The 12,754-nt window shown below is 43.8% G+C and overlaps 1 pseudogene; it reads left to right on the top strand.

Annotated features, from left to right (window-relative positions):
• The first annotated feature begins 763 nt into the window (after positions 1–763).
• Positions 764–2,815, top strand: LOC138215680 (general transcription factor II-I repeat domain-containing protein 2B-like; annotated as a pseudogene).
• The last annotated feature ends 9,939 nt before the right edge of the window (positions 2,816–12,754 follow it).

Below are 12,754 nucleotides of genomic sequence, written 5' to 3' on the forward strand. Positions count from 1 at the left end.
AACTATTTTAATTGCTAAACAAAAGTCATGAAACTATTTTAATTACTCCACCAAAGTCATGGAACTATTTTAAGCACCGCACAAAAGTCATGGAACTTTTTTAATTCCTGAATAAAATTATGCACCTACTTTAATTACTGCACAAAAGTAGTGAAACTATTTTAATTACTGCACCAAATTCATGCAACTATTTTAAATTTTATTACATCTGATTACTTTTCTAACAAATGTTTTAAACTGGGCAGTAAAGCTGAAAGTAATTTTAAAATAAATGTAATCCTCCAACAGAAGTCAACACTGACGACCCAAGTTAAGATTCAGGAGGAACCATCAGCTGTTCACAGGCTTCATTCTGCTACTTGAACATTACTTTAATAGCTTTTTATGTTATTTGACAACAGACCAACCCTCTGCTGCAGTAGGATTAATATTGATTGGTAGGCAAGAGGTGGAGTGAATTCAAACTTAGGAACCAATCAGAACCAAGGCTCATACTGACAAATGAAAAGAGTCAGTCGAGACAGAAGATATTTCTGTTAGAAGAAAAGACACAAAGCAAAAGAAGGAATATTATTTCCGACATACAACAAAAAAAATTGGATGTATCCCCTTTATACTCACCAAGATTATGAAAACTAAATGTAATTTAACCACACTTTTTACTCTCTAACCGTGACAACTTGGAAATACATTTATTTTGTAATTTGCGAGGTGTTCTGAGTGACATTCACGTTTCAAAAGGGGCGGAGCTTCACTGTCCAAGATGAAGAAGGCCCGTCAGGTCAGGAGACACCAGCTGGGTTTTCTTCGTGTGACCGTGAGACAGGAGTGACGTCACCAGCTCAGAGTCTCATCATGATGGACCTCCGGTGTCTCGGCTGTCCATCTACACACTGGCTCTGAATGGAACCAGAACAGAACCACCTCCAGTGTCTGGATTGTGTGATGCAGCCACATGAAGGGAACACGGTTCTGGTTCCAGTCTGGTACCACAGCCCGACTCGACAAGTTAGAGACGGGACCAGAGGAGAACAGCAGTAGCAGACCAATGTGAGGCAGCCATGTTTGTTTCTGTCTCATGTTGCATATCAGAACATTTACATGTGACGCAGCTGAAAGTCTTCTCTCTGGAGCGGTGCACCTATTGAAAGAACTTTTAGGTGTAATATTATTAAGTGTTGTTCACATGCAGAGCTGCAGCAGATTGACTAATAATTAAAAACAGAGACACCCACAACGTTTTGTTAATGTCACATTACCATGTATAACTGTGAACCTGATGACTTTTCATGCAAAGCTTTAAGTCAGGGGTGGGCAAACTACGGCCCGCGGGCCACATCCGGCCCGTTGGTCTTTTTAATCCGGCCCGCCGAAGATTGGTACAGAATTGCCCAAATCAAATCATATCATAATTATGACTGCATTCATTTGACCTCGTCCTGTAATACCTGGCGGTCCACCAGGTGGCGCACTAGGCGCAGTGATACATTGATTTGATTTTGCGGAGGCCGGGCTGCTCTCTGTTGTTACTCTGCTGCTGCTCTGAACACATCTGCAACAATGAACGGGCCAAAGAAAAGAAAAGTCGACAGCGAGCGCCGAGTGTTTCATAAGGAACGGACGACTAAATACTTTTTCACTGAAGTCCGGTCGAAGGCCGTGTGTCTTATTTACCAAGAAACCGTTACGGTTTTAAAGGAATACAACATCAGCTGTCACTTTTCCACCAAGCATGCTCATTGCGCTAACAACCAGTCAACGCGGGAACGGACGGCGACTGCTCGGAGGTCGGCAGATCGTTTGCAGGATCAGCAAAACACCTTTATCTGACAAACTGCCATCCAAGAATCAAGCACGAAGGCAAGCTATTTGCTGGCATTCAAATTAGCAAAGACCAGCAAGCCTTTCTCCGAAGGGGAGTTTCTCAAAGAGTGCTGGTAGAGACAGCAGGTATCTTGTGTCCTGAGAGAAGAACAAACTAGAAAACATGAGCTCATCACGCAGGACGGTGACTCGCCGTGTTGAGATGATTGACGAAGACTTGGCTAGCAAGCTAAACAAAAAAGCGGAGTCATTTACATTATATTTCTTGGCACTGGATGAAAGTAACGACATAAAGGACACCGCTCAGATTTTAATGTTTATCAGAGGGATTAATGACAAGTTTGAGATAACGGAGGAGTTTTTGGCCGTGGAATCCCTGAAGGGGAAAACGCGGGGAGAGGACTCGTATGACGGCGTGTCGGGGGTCATCGAGAGGCTCAAGCTACCTCGGAGTAGCTCGCCAACGTTACCACGGACGGATCGACAAATCTGACTGGAAAAAACATCGGGTTGCTCAAAAGAATCCAGGAGAGGGTGAAAGAGGACAACCCTGAGCAGGAGGTCATTTTCTTACACTGCATAATCCACCAGGAAGCACTGTGTAAATCCGTCCTGCAGTTCGACCACGTAGTGAAGCCAGTTGTAGAAGTGGTGAACTTTATTGGAGCGAGAGGACTTCACCATCGTCAGGTTATTAAGTTTCTTGAAGAAACTGACTCTGATCACCAGGACTTGCTTCATCACTCCAACGTCCGCTGGTTAAGTTTGGGGAAAGTATGTCAACGAGTGTGGGAGCTCAAACAGGAGATTATCTCATTTTTGGAGCTACTTGAGAAAGCTGACGATGTTCCTGAGCTGAGTGACAGATTGTCTTTGTGATTTGTCTTTTGCTGAGGACGTACTGACACACATGAATGAGCTGAACGTGAAGCTACGAGGGAAAGACCAGTTTGTCCATGAAATGTACACAAATGTCAGAGCCTTCAAAACCAAGATTTCAAAAAAATCAAAACTTTATTCTCAAAGCAAATGTCAAATAAGTCATTTGCTCATTTCCCCACACTGGCTACGCTGAAAGACGTCCTCGACATGAAGACATACAGGACATCACTGGACAACCTGCACGGAGGATTCTGCCATTGGTTCTCTGATTTTGGAAAAATTGATAAGTCACTCCAGCTGGTGTCCTGTCCCTCCAGCTGGTGTCCTGTCCCTTCAGCTGGTGTCCTGTCCCTTCAGCTGGTGTCTTGTCCCTCCAGCTGGTCTCATGTTCCTTCAGCTGGTGTCGTGTCCCTCCAGCTGGTCTCATGTTCCTTCAGCTGGTGTCGTGTCCCTCCAGCTGGTGTCGTGTCCCTTCAGCTGGTCTCATGTCCCTTCAGCTGGTGTTGTGTCCCTTCAGCTGGTGTCGTGTCCCTTCAGCTGGTGTCATGTCCCTTCAGCTGGTGTCATGTCCCTTCAGCTTGTGTCGTGTCCCTTCAGCTGGTGTCGTGTCCCTCCAGCTGGTGTCCTGTCCCTTCAGCTGGTCTCATGTCCCTTCAGCTGGTGTCGTGTCCCTTCAGCTGGTCTCATGTCCCTTCAGCTGGTGTCGTGTCCCTCCAGCCGGTCTCATGTCCGTTCAGCTGGTGTCGTGTCCCTCCAGCTGGTGTCCTGTCCCTTCAGCTGGTCTCATGTCCCTTCAGCTGGTGTTGTGTCCCTTCAGCTGGTGTCGTGTCCCTTCAGCTGGTGTCATGTCCCTTCAGCTGGTGTCATGTCCCTTCAGCTTGTGTCGTGTCCCTTCAGCTGGTGTCGTGTCCCTCCAGCTGGTGTCCTGTCCCTTCAGCTGGTCTCATGTCCCTTCAGCTGGTGTCGTGTCCCTTCAGCTGGTCTCATGTCCCTTCAGCTGGTGTCGTGTCCCTCCAGCTGGTCTCATGTCCCTTCAGCTGGTGTCGTGTCCCTCCAGCTGGTGTCCTGTCCCTTCAGCTGGTCTCATGTCCCTTCAGCTGGTGTCGTGTCCCTTCAGCTGGTGTCGTGTCCCTTCAGCTGGTCTCATGTCCCTTCAGCTGGCGTCATGTCCCTTCAGCTGGTGTCATGTCCCTCCAGCTGGTCTCATGTCCCTTCACACGAGACCCTGAAACGGCACCACAGGAGCTGCAGTTGGAACCGACTGATCTCCAATGTGACACCGTCTTCAAGGAGAAGTTCAACTCTCTTAAACTGGATGAGTTTCATGCTTCATTAAAGCAGCCAAATGTCCAAACATCCAGAAGATGTCCCAGAAGATGCTGGTGTTGTTTGTCTCTACTGTGTGTGAACAGACTTTTAGTGTGATGAACACCAACAAAGCACCTCACAGATCCCAGTTGAGTGACGAAACCTCAGATCTGTTCTGAGAACACAACAAAACTAACACCAGACTTCGATGCACTGGCAAAGAAGGTGATCAACAACACTGTTCCCACTAAAAGTGAATGTACGTATGAACACTGTGATGCCTTTTTTATGTTTATGTTTGATATGTATGCATCTGGTGCTGGCCCGGCCCGTCTGTCAAATTTTAAAAGTCAATGTGGCTCCTGAGCCAAAAAGTTTGCCCATAAGTACTTATTAATTATTCTTTTCTAATGACACCACTTATTAATGGTTCAACAACGGTTATAATCACATTAGAAACACACAACCAAGAGGACACACTGATGCAGAGACTCTTCATTCACACAAAGTTGGAACGTCACTTCAGATGGTTTCATACCAACAGACCATAATACAGTTGAGAAGTGGGTTTCGGTCCAGATGTAGCGCTGCCCGTCTCCAAGGATACGAGGTCAACAGTCGATTTAAATGGTTTCTGAGGTCAATTCAACAGCTAAAAAAAGAGACAAAGTGCCCTTTTTAAAGGCATAAAACTCATCTCAGAAAGAATTTGTATATGATTTATTTAAGTCAATTTGTTAATTAAAGAAGTAATCCCAGCTCATAAATTCATTGATTGGTGCTCTATCACATCATGAAGCGGTACCATGAGGAAAAAAACCATGAGGTCAGCAGCAGCTGTGTGGGGGAGCAGGCTGACGCACCATCGCAGTGGTTTACAGTGAGCGATGAGGTTCAACAGGTGTATTACACCTGTTGAACCTCATCGCTCACTGTGTCCTCCCAGAGCCTGCCAGCAGGGGGCAGCAGTCAGTAAGTGACTTCCAGGTGGAGCAGTGTGAGGTGGGGTTATGATGATCCCTCTGTCTTCACCACACCCACCTCCACCTCCACCCCCACCCGGAACCTGCCAGTCAGGTTCCTGCTCAGGTGAATGGACGGAGTTCAGCTGGTAGTTTTCCACTGGCACACCGAGAAAAAACAAAGTGACTCTTGCTGTCATGGAAATCCTGAATGAAACACATAGCTGCAGGTGTGACATGAGATGAGACTCTGACTGCAAACACATCGGTTCCCTTTTTAAAAAGGTAAAAACACAAACAGGTTGTTCTCAGTAAACCTGCATTAAAGATGAAGCTCCAGGTTCTTGTTCATTCACATGTTGTTTGTATGTTTCATGTTCAGGATGTCAAGCCTGGACAGATGTTTGAAGGTAGTTATCATTGTTTAACATGAAACATGTCCTGATTCCTGCTGCAAACCACTTAAATATTCTCTTATAAAGAAAGAAAAGAATAACATGTAATGTTCCTCATAAAGGTGACAATAAACAGGAAGGTCCTGCCCTGGAGCTATGAATTATGGGTAATATTAGTCTTCACTGCATGCTGAAGGATTTACGGAACATGCATTTAATTTGTTAATTAACCTTCTCCAGCCGCTGCACATCTTCAATCATAAATAATTTCAGGTAAACTGATACGAGGATTATTTAACTTCACTAAGAACATTCACCAAACAACAACGAGTGAAAGACGAGTCGCTGACAAGAAGCAGATGTTGACCTGAAGACCAGCTGGACCCTTCAGTGCTCACTGACCTCCTGCTGCCAGAACAGGCGAGACTCCACCCAGCTACACCTGCTGCATCCTGGACAGGACCAGGAGGACAGGGAGGGGGGACATGGAGGAGGACATGGAGCCTGGCTGCAAAATACTAAAGAGGAAGGTTTTAAATGGACAAAATGAAAAAAAAACGTGATTTGATGAAAATAATCTATTAGTTTCTGAGTCAAGGTTCAATCTAATGTCAAACTCACACACACACACACACACACACACACACACACACACACACACACACACACACACACACACACACACACACACGTTGTATCTCATCACTCCAGAGTGTTTCTCCATCAGACTGTGAGAACATGCTGATCTGAGGGCCGAACCAACAGGCTGTTTTAATTTCAACCCTGTCATGACAGGAAGTGTGTGTGTGTGTGTGTGTGTGTGTGTGTGTGTGTGTGTGTGTGTGTGTGTGAGAGAGAGATAGAGAGTGTGTGTTTGGAGGAGTGGGGAACAACAGGAAGTGGGGAGGATGGTGCATGGGAAACAGTTGGTGGGGTTATTTGTGCTGGTGTGAGGAGATCTGTTTGACCGCGGTCCTGTTCACACCGAGGGGGGTGGAGGAGGGACACCAGCCTCGTGTCCACGTGTCTCCCGGTCCAACACTACTGGAGTAGTTCCATTTAAATCTTTATTCTTCAACTTCTTTAATGTCAATCCACCATTCGACACACAGATGGATAAAAAAAACCCTTTCTCATTCTCCACCCTGATTCAGAGATGGATATGAAATTATATATTTCTTTAGTTATTTGAAAGTTTTCTTCATATTGGACTGAATGACACCCCCCACCTCCCCCTCTAATATGAATACTTTACGCTCCTTCCGGGGAACCGCAGCATCACTACTGCATTCATGTGTTGATTACAGTTTAAATGATTCATCAGCTCTTTTGATGATCAATGGATTGTTTAATTAAAACTCTCCAGCCTCGAAGATGAGAACGTTTCCTTCTGTGTAATCATGAAATGAAAAGTTTGGGTTTTATAAATGGTGTCTGATTGTTTACTGATGTTTCAGAGACAAACCCACGGGTCGTAAAAAAAATGTGCATTAATATCCTAAAATATTAGGACGTGTCTGTTGAGCTGTTGAAACGCATCAGGCGACAGCGAGCCTGGCTGGAGACCCTTAGTGGGAGGTGTTTGGTGATCAACAGGACAAAGCTTCGTCTCCGTCTCTCTCCGTCTCTCTCCGTCTCTCTGATGGTGCGTGACCATGACGTGCAGCACTGGAAGAGCCAGTTTGATGCAAACAGGATTCAAGGCTGAACTCTCCTCTCCGACTGCTTGGTGTCAGACAGCTCTCGGAGCTCAGTCTGCAGAGTCCCAACAGGAAGTGGAAGTTGGAAATGATCGGAGGCGGGGTTAGGGCCCCCCTCCCGTCTCCATCCCCCCCGCTGTCAGTGTGTTCCTCTGGTTGCTGTTTCAGAGCTTTTCTCACATGATCTGATTTAGTATTGATGAGGAGGAAGTAGTTTTAATCAGCAGCCAGTATTCACTTTAACTGATATAACTTCTTATAAAGTTCTCATAAACATTCATGAGGCCATCTACTACCCGTGAATATTCATCCTCCCTTCAGGAAACAGATTTCAAGGTTTCAATTATTTGAAGAAAATATATATGAAAGCGGTGAGTCGCCACAGAAAGCTGCATTTCTCTGATAATAAGCAGTTTGACTGTGAAACCAGGTGAGAAGTGAGTGATGAAGAGCTACAGAGGGAACATGTGCAGACTGGAGGAGCGTCTCCTGAGAACCTCTGAGAGGATCAGGGATCACAGTCATGTGTTTCTGCATCAGAACTCATCTGAATGTATGAAGACTGCAGATGAACAGATGCAAATAATCATGTGTACTTTGACATCACGTCTCATTACACCTGCTGGATGGTTCACTTCATATCAATATAAATAGAAACTCTTCAGGAGGTTGTGTCATCGAACATCAAAGTTTCTGTGTGAAAACTGTATAAATGCAGGTTTGTCTAAAAAACGAGTTTCTCACAATCACAGTCGAAGCAGCACGGCGTCTCAAGAAGGCTTCACATTTTAACTTCATTTTAGTTGAGTCACTTTTTATCAGTTTCGAGTGAAATTGGACTTCTCTGTTAAAATGGATGGAACAGATGGAAACGTGACAACAGCAACACGTGTTTGGGAGATGATATGACAACAGAGGAAATGGAAACCATCGGTGACCTGGACCTCATTACAACGTTCATATTAATTTACTTGTTGTAAATTCATTAAAAGTCCCCCATAAAGTCTGTTACTGTGAGATCCGATGATGACCAATGATGTCACATGACCCATGTCAGCATCCATCACACACCTCCCGTGGGGTCCAGTGGAGGTCCAACGTACACCGGCACGGGGACCAATTTCACAGCTGGTCAACAAGCTGTCATGAATGTTTGACTTTTTATCGACTGACTGTGGCCTCACTGACCATCAACAATCAGTGATGTCATCAACCATCAGTGAGGTCATCATCCATCAGTGATGTCATCGTTGGTTTGTGAACGTTATGAATCCTCCAGTTCAGATTCTGTCCGTCACCATCTTTGCTAGTTCGGAGCGGTTTGGAGCAGGAAGTGACCATATTTGGACGAGCTGGGGGAGGAGCCAGCGGTGGATCTGACCGATCTGATCGGAAACCTGACGATACTACGTCCCGCCCACCGATAGCTGTAACCTGACTGCACCACAGACCTGTCAATCAAACAGACACGCCCCCAAAAACAGGTGTTCTTGAATCTTCTTTTCTAATGAATGAGGGATTATTTTCAGATGGACCTCCAGAAAACTAAGAAGAAGGAGTGACTTTAGCTAACAACACCGAGATAACTGATGGACACATTTTATTCACTTTGGATTTGATGAGAGAAGTTGAATGGGAGTCTATGGAGCCGGAGGCTTTTTGGAGCCGACCTCTAGTGGCACTCGCTGGTATTGCAGCTGAAGACACTTCTGGATCAGAACCATTTTACAGACCTGAAGCTATGAACTCTTTTATATCCAGTGTATGGCTGAAACCTTGCAGTTTTTTTTCAGATGTGTTTGACCTTCACGTGAACTTGAACTCCAAATCAACTTAACTTGCTGTCAACGACCTCATGATACAGCAGTAACAGATTCAGCTGCAGAGAGCACCTGGGTAGGTGGAGGTTACCGAGGTGAACAGAGGGTCTCCTCTTCTGATTTATGGCATTTGATTTGAAAAATGAATTTTCTCTCCAATTTACAAAACATATGATCCACGTGACAAACTTCTGTTGAAGTCCTCATGCTGCCAGCAACGACAGCTCTGCACCGACCTACGACTCCTGGCTTGACCGCAGCAGTGACATCATCACGGGTTAGCATGCTAATATCCGTGACTCACAGGGTGGAATATGCTTTACATACCTGCAGTGACAGCAGGACCAAAGACTCTCCCAGAAAATATGCATGTGTGGGCCGATGTATATACAGTCTGAGGGAACCCTGAGAGTCCTCATGTGGGTGAAGAGCTGCACCGAGCTGAGACCTACCAACAGTTCAGCATCGCATTTATCATCCCTCAATCTTCCTGGTCAGATTTGTTTCTATTAACACCTTCGTCTAAATTTGTCAGAAAATACAACAAATAAAACTGTATAGTTTTTCAAATGAAATCGTGGTTGCACTGGAAGACATGAAGCCAACTAACCAAACACGGTTGTGTTTCCCAGCCCGGTGGCGGTTCAGGCAGGTTTGGGTGTGACCATGTAAAACAACACCCAGAGCTATGAAAGTCTGCTCATTAGTCAGGAACACAATAGCTTCACTAAGCTCATGCAAAAGCACAGTTCCCTTCCGCTGGCCCGTGCCCTGCCCTGAACATTACCTGCAGCACCAGGGAGGCTTGAATTTCACTCAGCAGTTTCCCACCATGGCCCACGCTGACACCCATCTGGGAAATATCTAGCAAACAGCCTCGTTTAGGTCTCTGACTTGCTGCAGTGTGCAGAGCAGATCAAAGCGGCGCTCTGAAAGACTTCTTCTGTTGGTTCAAACCACACTGATGGTGTCCGAAAGGTGTGGACACTTAGAGAAATTAATCCTCTCTTTAATTAATGACCAGCGGTGGAGACTTAGCGAAACTGAAACGGTGAATAAAGAGACTTGGTGATACTGAAACGGTGAATAAAGAAATTTAGCAATACTGAAATGGTGAATAAAGAAACTTGGTGATACTGAAACGGTGAATAAAGAGACTTGGCGATACTGAAACGGTGAATAAAGAAATTTAGCAATACTGAAATGGTGAATAAAGAAACTTAGCGATACTGAAACTGTGAATAAAGAGACTTGGCGATACTGAAACGGTGAATAAAGAAATTTAGCGATACTGAAACGGTGAATAAAGAAACTTAGCGATACTGAAACGGTGAATAAAGAGACTTGGCGATACTGAAGCGGTGAATAAAGAAATTTAGCGATACTGAAACGGTGAATAAAGAAATTTAGCAATACTGAAACGGTGAATAAAGAGACTTGGCGATACTGAAATGGTGAATAAAGAAATTTAGCGATACTGAAACGGTGAATAAAGAAACTTAGCGATACTGAAACGGTGAATAAAGAGACTTGGCGATACTGAAACGGTGAATAAAGAAATTTAGCGATACTGAAACAGTGAATAAAGAGACTTGGCGATACTGAAACGGTGAATAAAGGAATTTAGCGATACTGAAACGGTGAATAAAGAGACTTGGCGATACTGAAACGGTGAATAAAGGAATTTAGCGATACTGAAACGGTGAATAAAGAAACTTAGCGATACTGAAACGGTGAATAAAGAGACTTGGCGATACTGAAACGGTGAATAAAGAAATTTAGCGATACTGAAACGGTGAATAAAGAAATTTAGCAATACTGAAACGGTGAATAAAGAGACTTGGCGATACTGAAACGGTGAATAAAGAAATTTAGCGATACTGAAATGGTGAATAAAGAGACTTGGCGATACTGAAACGGTGAATAAAGAAATTTAGCGATACTGAAACGGTGAATAAAGAAACTTAGCGATACTGAAACGGTGAATAAAGAAATTTAGCAATACTGAAACGGTGAATAAAGAGACTTGGCGATACTGAAACGGTGAATAAAGAAATTTAGCGATACTGAAATGGTGAATAAAGAGACTTGGCGATACTGAAACGGTGAATAAAGAAATTTAGCGATACTGAAACGGTGAATAAAGAAACTTAGCGATACTGAAACGGTGAATAAAGAAATTTAGCGATACTGAAACGGTGAATAAAGAGACTTGGCGATACTGAAACGGTGAATAAAGAAATTTAGCGATACTGAAACGGTGAATAAAGAAACTTAGCGATACTGAAACGGTGAATAAAGAGACTTGGCGATACTGAAACGGTGAATAAAGAAATTTAGCGATACTGAAACGGTGAATAAAGAAATTTAGCGATACTGAAACGGTGAATAAAGAGACTTGGCGATACTGAAGCGGTGAATAAAGAAATTTAGCGATACTGAAACGGTGAATAAAGAAACTTAGCGATACTGAAACGGTGAATAAAGAGACTTGGCGATACTGAAACGGTGAATAAAGAAATTTAGCGATACTGAAACGGTGAATAAAGAGACTTGGCGATACTGAAACGGTGAATAAAGGAATTTAGCGATACTGAAACGGTGAATAAAGAGACTTGGCGATACTGAAACGGTGAATAAAGAAATTTAGCAATACTGAAACAGTGAATAAAGAGACTTGGCGATACTGAAATGGTGAATAAAGAAATTTAGCGATACTGAAACGGTGAATAAAGAGACTTGGCGATACTGAAATGGTGAATAAAGAAATTTAGCGATACTGAAACGGTGAATAAAGAAATTTAGCGATACTGAAACGGTGAATAAAGAGACTTGGCGATACTGAAACGGTGAATAAAGAAATTTAGCGATACTGAAACGGTGAATAAAGAAACTTAGCGATACTGAAACGGTGAATAAAGAGACTTGGCAATACTGAAATGGTGAATAAAGAAATTTAGCGATACTGAAACGGTGAATAAAGAAATTTAGCGATACTGAAACGGTGAATAAAGAGACTTGGCGATACTGAAACGGTGAATAAAGAAATTTAGCGATACTGAAACGGTGAATAAAGAAACTTAGCGATACTGAAACGGTGAATAAAGAAATTTAGCGATACTGAAACGGTGAATAAAGAGACTTGGCGATACTGAAACGGTGAATAAAGAAATTTAGCGATACTGAAACGGTGAATAAAGAGACTTGGCGATACTGAAACGGTGAATAAAGAAATTTAGCGATACTGAAACGGTGAATAAAGAGACTTGGCGATACTGAAACGGTGAATAAAGAAATTTTAATACGGAAACGGTGACTAATGAAACGGTGAAAAAAGAGATGTAGTGATAATGAAAATGTGAATGAAGCAATACTGAAACGTTGAATAAAGAGACTTAGATTTACTGAAACAGTGAATACGCTGTGGTCTGCTGGGGAGCAGCATTGGAGCCGGAGACACCAACAGACTTAACAAACTGGTTAAGAAGGCCGGCTCCATCATTGGCTGCAAACTGGACAGTCTGGAAAAGGTGGTGGAGAGGAGGACGCTGTCCATATTGGATAATCCTGTCCACCCTCTCCACCTGCTGCAGGGACAGAGGAGGACGTTCTCCAAAAGATTCCTCCAGCTGCTGTCACAAGGACAGATACAGGAGATCATTCCAGATACAGGAGATCATTCCTGATACAGGAGATCATTCCAGATACAGGAGATCATTCCCGATACAGGAGATCATTCCAGATACAGGAGATCATTCCTGATACAGGAGATCATTCCAGATACAGGAGATCATTCCTGATACAGGAGATCATTCCAGATACATGAGATCATTCCTGATACAGGAGATCATTCCTGATACAGG

This window comes from Embiotoca jacksoni, unplaced genomic scaffold (assembly GCF_022577435.1).
Source record: "Embiotoca jacksoni isolate LCO1_2020_lvr unplaced genomic scaffold, fEmbJac1.0.p SCAF_79, whole genome shotgun sequence".
In the NCBI taxonomy this organism is placed as follows: Eukaryota; Metazoa; Chordata; class Actinopteri; family Embiotocidae; genus Embiotoca; species Embiotoca jacksoni.